Source organism: Zeus faber, assembly GCF_960531495.2.
Source record: "Zeus faber genome assembly, chromosome: 7".
NCBI classification, from domain to species: domain Eukaryota; kingdom Metazoa; phylum Chordata; class Actinopteri; order Zeiformes; family Zeidae; genus Zeus; species Zeus faber.
Window position 1 is genome coordinate 17362018 of NC_137203.1, and position 8963 is coordinate 17370980.

Sequence of the window (8963 nt, forward strand, 5' to 3'; positions counted from 1 at the left end):
GAACCGGGAAGGTAAAGGGGGAATCACATCGCATGACGGCACCGATTATGAATGCAATGTGTTGCTATTTAAATGTGAGACCAGGGACAGGTTGGCTGGGTGTGGGGCTGGTTTGACAGTTGGTAATGAGTTGCTTTGATGTGGCAGACGGGGGGGGGGGGGTGAGACCCTCTGGGGAGGAGAGGTGAGAGGAGGCCGGACCACCAGCTCCGTCACCGCAGCCAGGGAAGAAGGCGGTGGTTTTTCTGGAGCAGCTCGTTGGCCGCCGGGCACGAAACACACCGTCCTCTGTGCCGATCATCTTGAAATCTATCCTAAAAATAGTTTTATCTTTATGTTCAAATGTTTGATTATACGTCGGACAGCAAAAGGGAAAGAGAAGCTCACAGGGTGGACGGGTGGGGCCCAGGTGTGGTCCGAAGAGACGGGTCTTCAGTTTGCGACGGGAGATGGGGAGGTGTCTTTCTACTTTCTTCTTCTTCTTTGTTTTTATATGATAGATATATGCACGATACACAAATACGAACGAGTGACCCTGAACATAAATTTACAACACATGCATACCCAAAAGTACAGCAGTGACACAAATTAAAAACCACCTCAACTGAAAAAAACACACCATACCCACAACAGTCAAAGCAGGAAAATAATTCATGCTCTAGTAATTCTGTTTTGTCGTGTGTGTGTGTGTGTGTGTGTGTGTGTGTGTGTGTGTGTGTGTGTGCGTGCGTGCGTGCGAGTTGGTGTGGGTGTGTGCGCGGTGCAGACACATTCTAAGCCTGAGCGTCTTATCAAGGTAGTTCTATCAAAACCCGGGTTATTTGCTGTCAAGACAAATCTCCCCCTAGTGACTCTAGACAGGTTTTGCAGGTTTCCCTTTTCCACAAAAATCAATCAAACATCATCAAGTTCCTACTTGCACACCCAATGTGCTTATGCACACAATGCATAAAAAGATAGAACGCAGTGCAATCACGCACGCACGCACGCACGCACGCACACACACACACACACACACACACACACAAACACACACTCCTTTTATGTCCCCCCAACACACACACACACACACACATACACACAAACACACACATACACAGACATACAAACAAATCCTTGCTTGGTGGGGTTTTTTTTTCTTGTTTGGCAAATAAGGCACAAATAAGGAGAGGGTTAATTTGACAGAAAAGAAAATGTGATATGTGTATTCTGAGGGCTGCGTACTTTTTGACATCCTCGAGTGAAGCAGTGCTTTTGAAGCTGACTTTGAAGTCAAGGTATGCTTTTGAAAACCAGGGAACCTCTGATTGAAAACAAATTGTTTTTTATTTTAACAGTCAATTCGCATGATCTTATATACCGAGGCGCGGGGTGTTGGGGGGAGGGGCTTAACCCAGCCTTCTTTTATCCCCTGAGAACACCCCCCCTCCCCGCCCCCCACTGTCCGAGTGTCTTTAACTAGGGTGGAGAATTTTGAGGTGATCCGGGTCTCTTTTGTTTTCCATCAATCCATCTGGCCAGGGGTTGGATTATTAAAAAGTCAGTTGCTTAGCGAACCCCGTAATCTAGTGGGAAACTGTCCAATGCAGCTTAATTATCATAATCAATGATCTGCGCTCTCTAAAACCGTTAGCTGCTCTCTATTCCATGCCTGCGGGACAGACAACAAAGGAATGGCAAACAAACAACACCGGCCCTCGGAGCCCGACTTCTCCGCTGTGTACGGCAACAACAGAGAATGTTATCAGCGAAATCATGAGCCCATCGTTATGTGGGATGACGAGAAAGGTCGCCGAAGAAAAAGTCAGCCCTTACTTTTTTTTGGGTGTGCACAACATTACCATATTTACAGTCAACGTCAGGGAGGCAGAGCTGCTTTTCACCCGGAGACCCATGAGCTCAATGGATCGTCAAAACAACAACTGTCACAACCTGGTGTGTGTGTGTGTGTGTGTGTGTGTGTGTGTGTGTGTGTGTGTGTCTGTGTGTGTCTGTGTGTGTGTGCGTGCACGTGTGGGCCCGTGTGTCACACCTCATTTCATTAGGGTCTTCATGCCGGTTGGAAGGCAAATGACTGGAGGCAAACACTTACACACTACTAGAGATGGTGCCATTATTTTGTCTTCCACATAGTACTGTTGTCTCAACACGAGGGGGTGACTCTGAATCGGATGTATTGTTGTTTATGCACTAAACAACACACTGTTCAAGAATATGAGGAAGTATGTTTCTGTTACTTTTTTTTGCACAATTTATATGCAGGGTTAACAACTTACTGACAATTATTAAGCTCCGACATGATTACCTCCCAGATGTACAGTTTACTCCGGGGGGTGAATTCAAAATTAGAATGGATCCTCTAAAGGTTGTTTTTCCCAGGAGGGTGTACCAGGGGGGGGTTCCTGAAAAGGCCTCTGAGTAGGAGTTCTGCACTTGTATTTTGCCTTCCAGTCATAGTGTTGGCACTTTGCTCTCGGTGCAAGTTGTTTCCATGTTTTATCACGGGGTGTGTACGCCACAGCAACCTGCAGCAGGGGCCACCGGGGCCACGGCAGGGAGGGGCTCCAGCTGTGAGCTCAATCTACCCACAGGCTTCTGCTTAATAGGCTCCTTCAGCATGAGTCTCACTTCCTGCATGGAACAGCAGGAGAGAGCCTCTAAATCCACCTTCCCGCAGCAACTCTCCTCCCAGGCCAGGGTTTCCACCCTGTTTGCCCCGATGCCCCCTGTGCGCCGCAGCTGTGACCTCCGTGCACGCTCCGCGCACCCCGCAGTGGGGGGAGATGCAGGGGGGGAGCATCTAATTGCACACAGCCTCGCTCACTATCATACAGTTTAACTTTGTATGCACGTAATTTCTTTATTTACCCAAAGCTTAAATCGCTGATTGTAAATGAAGCTCTGCTCCAAAGATTTACAACGATAAGAGCTGAATCTCTGCACGCTAATGAAAAAAGTTAGTGTCTCATAAAACCCCTGAAATAGGCTCGTTTAAAATGATTGAAACTTGAATCGTACGAATTTTAAAAACTGACTTGTGAGCTTTGTTGAGTAAAGCGGTTATTTATCGCAGTAGCAATCAGGTAAAACATGTTATTTGCTAAGAAATTATTTATTTTCAGAAAAAAAGACAAAGTACCTATAAAATACATAAGAGACAAAAAAGCAAACCAAAGTAATTTTGAAAAGTATGGATTTAGGAAATGATGGTCGGCATTTTCTTTTCATTTGTGATGCATTTCTGTCTGTGTTATTTAACGATGCTCAATGGCCAAAGAACACTTTTTCCAGCCGTCGCACCTTTAGACCAGACTTTCCTTTCGATCAATGGCTCTCTAATCCCTACCTCTTAATATTTAAATCCGTGTGGCAAAGTGAAAACCACCTTAGTCTTTCTCCACCGTGCACCAGAGGCAGGGGGCGGATGTGTCCTTTCGGAGGCGGGGTCCTAACCTGTGGATTTCATGCTTGGTCTGAAAGGGCAAGAAATCAAGAGCGCTCATCAAAGCATAACCTTCCTGATATTTCTCGAGGAACGCAGACGTGACCGAAGGGCCTTGTAAATCATTACTAATTAGACATCGGAAGGAAAATGAAATAGGCAGAGGGATCGATGGCCCCCGAGTGACTGGTCAAAACGACAGCTGATTTGGCCCCGGAGAGCCGTGGAATTCCGGAGGCCGGAGAGAAAGGGCCGTGGATCTGTTTCCACTTTACAGCCGAGGCCGTCAGGGCTCGTTCCCGTCAAGTTGGACTACCGTGTCCTGAAGGTAGCTCAGTTGTGCATAAATAAAATGAAACATTGGGAGAAAAGGGCAACATGGAGTAGGGAACCCTCTAATAGAATCACGCTAAACGGGCGGTGGGGTAAAGGTATATGGCTCCCTGTCTGTCTGGGCTTTTTCCCCAGAGGTCAGTGGCTCCGCTATCTCGGCCACAGATGTGGGACAGCTGGCTCCCAGCTTATTGATGGCTGGTTTCCATGTCTTTAAGGTCACAGACAAACCTTTCGCCCAGAGTAAGTGTAAACACACACCACCACAACCATCCTGTCAGAGGGAACGGTGGAACAGACCAAACACACCGCTGTGCTGTTTTGTCTGCACTGAGAACCCATATACTGTATGTACAAGCTGTGATTTTTACATCGTAATAATAAAGTGTTTATAAAAACTATGGTTGATTTCATATGCAATCAGAACTTTGTTATTTGTTTATCAGGAAAATCAGTTCGACATTAACGCAGAGTATACGGTCCTACGTCGTGTTCTATATTCTAACCCCGAGTGGTGCCGCTAATGCTATTTCCAGGCGCGCAGTTCCTGCCGTGTGCACGTGTCTCTTTTCTGTGCACGTTGCATGAAAAATGGAGTTGTGAATTCGAGCAATGTTTCACCTTGTTAGACGCTTACAATTATAGCGCAGACCCCCGAGGCAAACCTAATCTGAAAGCGAAGGGAAATCTCCTATCATATCAAGTGAAATTACTGTGAGCTTTTCTCACAGCCTATTCCGATAAGATATAGATCAGCTGAATAGATTGGCTTTTCCGCTATCGGCGGGGAGATCTTGGAAGGCATTGGGTAGATAATTTGCTAATGTTTTCTGTGACCTCCCCAGATTTAAATTACGTCTTTGGCTACATGTCAACTCAATCCCCCTGTTTACTAGTGAGTAAGCACTCAAAAATCCATTAATATTCACTCCAACCCTAATGTCGTTCACATATTTCTTTGCAGCATTTAGAGACTCGCGCTGCCCCCGTCTCCATCGAGCTCGAAGCGTTCGGATGGAGCCAGCTGAGTGCTTTATGCGTCTCCCGGGTGTTTTGCGAGGGAAAATAACAAAGTGACAAATAAAAAACGACTATAGGAAGAAAGGAAACGCACTAAAAGGGAAATAACGCAAACTGAGAAACGCAACCTCCATCCTCAGGTGTGTTTTGAATATTATGGGCAAACCAGTCACAGAGATGCATTCCAAAGAACGACGAGGAAAAATAGATTCCCCTACTGAAGTGCATTCCCTTTTAGGATTAATTCCCAGACCACAATGGAATTCACAGGAATTAAATATTATATATGGTGTTGTATATGGTATGAACACACAAGGAGGGAAAAGGTTGCATTTCTAACATTAAACTCAAAAGATCCATCAGCAAAGTGATATTTTTAGACTCAAGTCCTTCTACAAGAGCTATAATCTCAGTCTAGTTGTACTTTTCTGCGGCTTCACTCTAAATGTAAACTACCGTGCTATTGTAGTAGAAGTTGTAAATAGTGTTGGAGCAGCATTCCGCTGGGAACGAGCGTCCTACAGTACCCTCGGCACAAAGCGCTTGCTGTTGCCGGTGCTGGAGCGTGCGCTACATCTAAACAAATCAACACTGATTATAACAAGGCCTTCCCCTGTGGAAACGTGTCAGGAACATGAGCGAGTCAGCCCCCGTCCTTCAAAAGGCACTCGGATCCTTATTGGTCCTGGTGCAGGAGCGAGTCTTATCAGAGGCGGTCTATCAGTGACTGAGTGACAGTCTCAGCTCAGGTGACTGGCGCTACAAAGCCGGGAGAGGGAACATCAATCGCCGCGAAACGAGGGCAACTGCCATTTCATCCAGAAATAATGTTTTTTAAAACCTTGCTCAAATTTTCATTTAGCCCGGTGCCACCCCTTCCTCCACGAGTTATTAAATCAGCTGGAAGCAGGGCGACTCTGTCACACACATTATTAGAGTGTGCGCCCACCCCCCAACCCCCACTCCTATTACCAGGTGCAGGCGTATGATTTAAAGCTTTGATTCTGTTCAAATGACAACAAAGGTGAGCCCAAAGCTGACGCTCCTAATTCATCATTCCCCGCTTGATAAGAGCGGGATTAATGCTTTTAATGCGGCGGTTGCAGGCAATCATCCATTTTAGCGCTTGCTCCCCAGAGGATGCGGCTAAAAGGGGAAAACACCTGAAACACAGGGGAGGGATGGGGAGTGCGCGGGGGGGCGGGTGGGGGGTGGTGGAGGAGCAACGTCAAGCTACACAACGCCTCTTTGCGGTGCCCGACTCGCCCGGAGCGGTGTTGGCCTCCTCCACGGTGCCAGAACCCTGCCCCGTGGCCTTGGCCGTTATCTGACAGGCAGATGGTCACGGGACCCGGGGTGATGCTTGACCTACATGCCGCAATCTAAAATTCCGAGAGGCAAAGAGTAAACCAAAAACTTCAAAATTTCAACCCCCCCCCCCAGGACTTCTTCCATCTTCCAAACTCCAAACCTCTACTCACCCTAACACACTGACAGTACCAGCCGCTCAGAATGGCCGTCCCCCTGATGTATCCGTTCATTCCATTCGGATAAGCACAGACACTAGGCTGTCAAGGACCAGCCGGTCATTCGAGGCGGCTGTATCTGTAACTTGTGCAAATTTGGGAGATGTGTACGAGCATGTCTCTTTTGTGTCTCTTTTGTGTCTCTTTTGTACATTTCTCTAATCGCAAACTATTCTACGTATGTGATGAGAAAGCAACTGGTGATTTTCTTGACTTATTCAAACAAACAGAGGTGAGTATGAAGTCAAATTGCATTGACAAGACCAAGAAATACACAGCATAGACACGCCCCAACTACCCCACTACGTACGGTTTAAGGAATAAGGAATACCTCTATCCAATACAAATGATCAATTAATTAAAAAACAACAACATTGTATTATTCTGTGACTCTTTCTACCACACGTACATTAAAGCTCAGGATTGGCCGCATCTTTAGGGAAGCGGTGGCATTTAGCGATAGAGCAAGACACATCTTAATGTGAATTAATGATACAATTCAAAGAAGTATTGTCATGGAACAAATGAGAACCAATGTCCAAAATTAGAAATGCTAATTACATATAACCTTGCTACGGGACATAATGAATGTGCCTCTTAAAAATGAATAACTGATTTTATAGGGTCGTTTATATGATGTATATTGCAGTTTTGTGTAGGGAGTCTTTGTATAAGTAGGGGAAGATATTCCATTAAGGGAAAACAGTGTCTTCCTTTTGCTTCTCAATGCACATTTTAAGTACAGTAGAAGGTTGTTGACTTATTGTCCTTTTAATGCCATTCATCAACATAATGTGTAATGCAATAGGTGTTTGAGATTTTTTTTTTTTTTTTAAGTGTGTTTGGACTTTTTGACAATAGCCAGATGATGATATGAATGAAGATAACAAGCCATTAATATAAACCATCTTGTTCAATCATATAAAATTCTTGTTAAGAATTTTGAAAACGTAGTGATTGACGGAGGGAAATTTGGAGCCGCCGGTTTCCAAATTGCGGTTTTCATAGGTTTGACAGTCGAAAGAAAAACAAAAATCAAAAAAAGAACAACATGAAACTCCATTTCACCGCTTGTTTCTAATCTGTCTAAACAAACCATGGAAGGGGGAAAAGAGAAAAAAGAAAAAAAAGAAAATGGAAACAGCAAGATCTTGGGTTTTTTTTGTCGATTTAGTCCACATTCAAATTGGAACAATTCACCTTCGCAATTCATGCTGGAAGTGTAATGTTAGTAGTGAATATGAGACGTTGTGTGCACACTGTGTGAACTAGCAGTACAAGCAGCTCCGTGTCATCCATTGGCGACACCTTGTAACGCGCTCTGGGAAACTAAAGAACTCGTACGTCAATAGAAAAAGCTCCCGAGGCTCCGTTTTAATACTATCTTAATTACACTCCCAGTTAAAACGACTCCGCGTCGTAACCCAACAAAAGCAGGTTACGCAGCTCGCCGATTCGTTGGCAGCCGAGGCTGAGCCCAGGGCCTTGGTTTTATTCCCAAGTTAGAGCGAGAACAAAGCAAGTTATTTTACATAAGATAAGATAGTTATGTCCCTTTAACCTTAAATAAATTGCAAGACACAAGGCTGTCACAGCTTCCCAGGTTATGTGAGAGGAAGTGAATTTGGCCGGAAAATGTCACTTCTGACTTCATATTATTGATGGATGTAAAAAGCCTGGGAAGAGAGAATGACCCCGGGTGATTTACAGTATCGATTTTAAAGCGTGCTCAAATGATCTTAAAAATGGCGTGGCTGACAGTCACAGCTTGTCTATATGTAACAAAAACAATTCTCTGTATTAACAGCAAGATGGACAATATATGTACATCCTTAGAATACACACACACCTCACTGGTCTTAAAATGTGTAATCGGCGGAGTGGAATTAGCGTGTCAGGATGTGCCGAGATGCAAACCTAAAATGCCTACAACCAGTCTAAAGAGTCGGCGCTGCTAATCAGGTGAGGTGTGGCGGAGCCAAGCTCGCCCAGCTCTGATGTTTCATTATTATCCCCTTTAGCTGCATCGACAACACAACGGGCCACTTTAATTACTCTCCATCAGCGGAGGAGTCGAGGCCACTCCAGGAACACACACTAATCCCCCCCTTCCTCCTTTGTCTCTGCAGGGCACTCATTGTCTCTTAAATATCATTTCCCTGAGCTCTGTGCAGACTATTGGATTAATACGTGGATGTTTTGCAGTAGGGACTAATTTGAGCTTAGCCCGAGGACCAGGCTGTTTCCTGTAATGGTATTCTCTGTGCATCTGTTCCAGTCCGCACAAGACGTCCTGACTCCTCCATTACCGTTCCTCACGCTGGCTGTTAAGAGACAGAGAGCAAAAAAAACCCGAAATATTAGATTTCGCTCTCATGCTAAATGTTTGTTGCTTTTAACATTAAAATGAGGATTTCCCATTGAATCCTATATGTGGATATGTGTTAAAGTCAAATGCATCAGGGCAGAATACTCTGCGAGAGCATTCTATGAGAGCAAACAAGTACAGTTTGTTGATAAGATGAATAAGATAGCTGTTTATTAAATTGCGATTTAATTGCTTCTTCCGAATGAGTTGTTAAAATATCGAGTCTAGAATAGATGTTTTATGGCAAGAGGCCATCATCATGAAAACTGAAAGA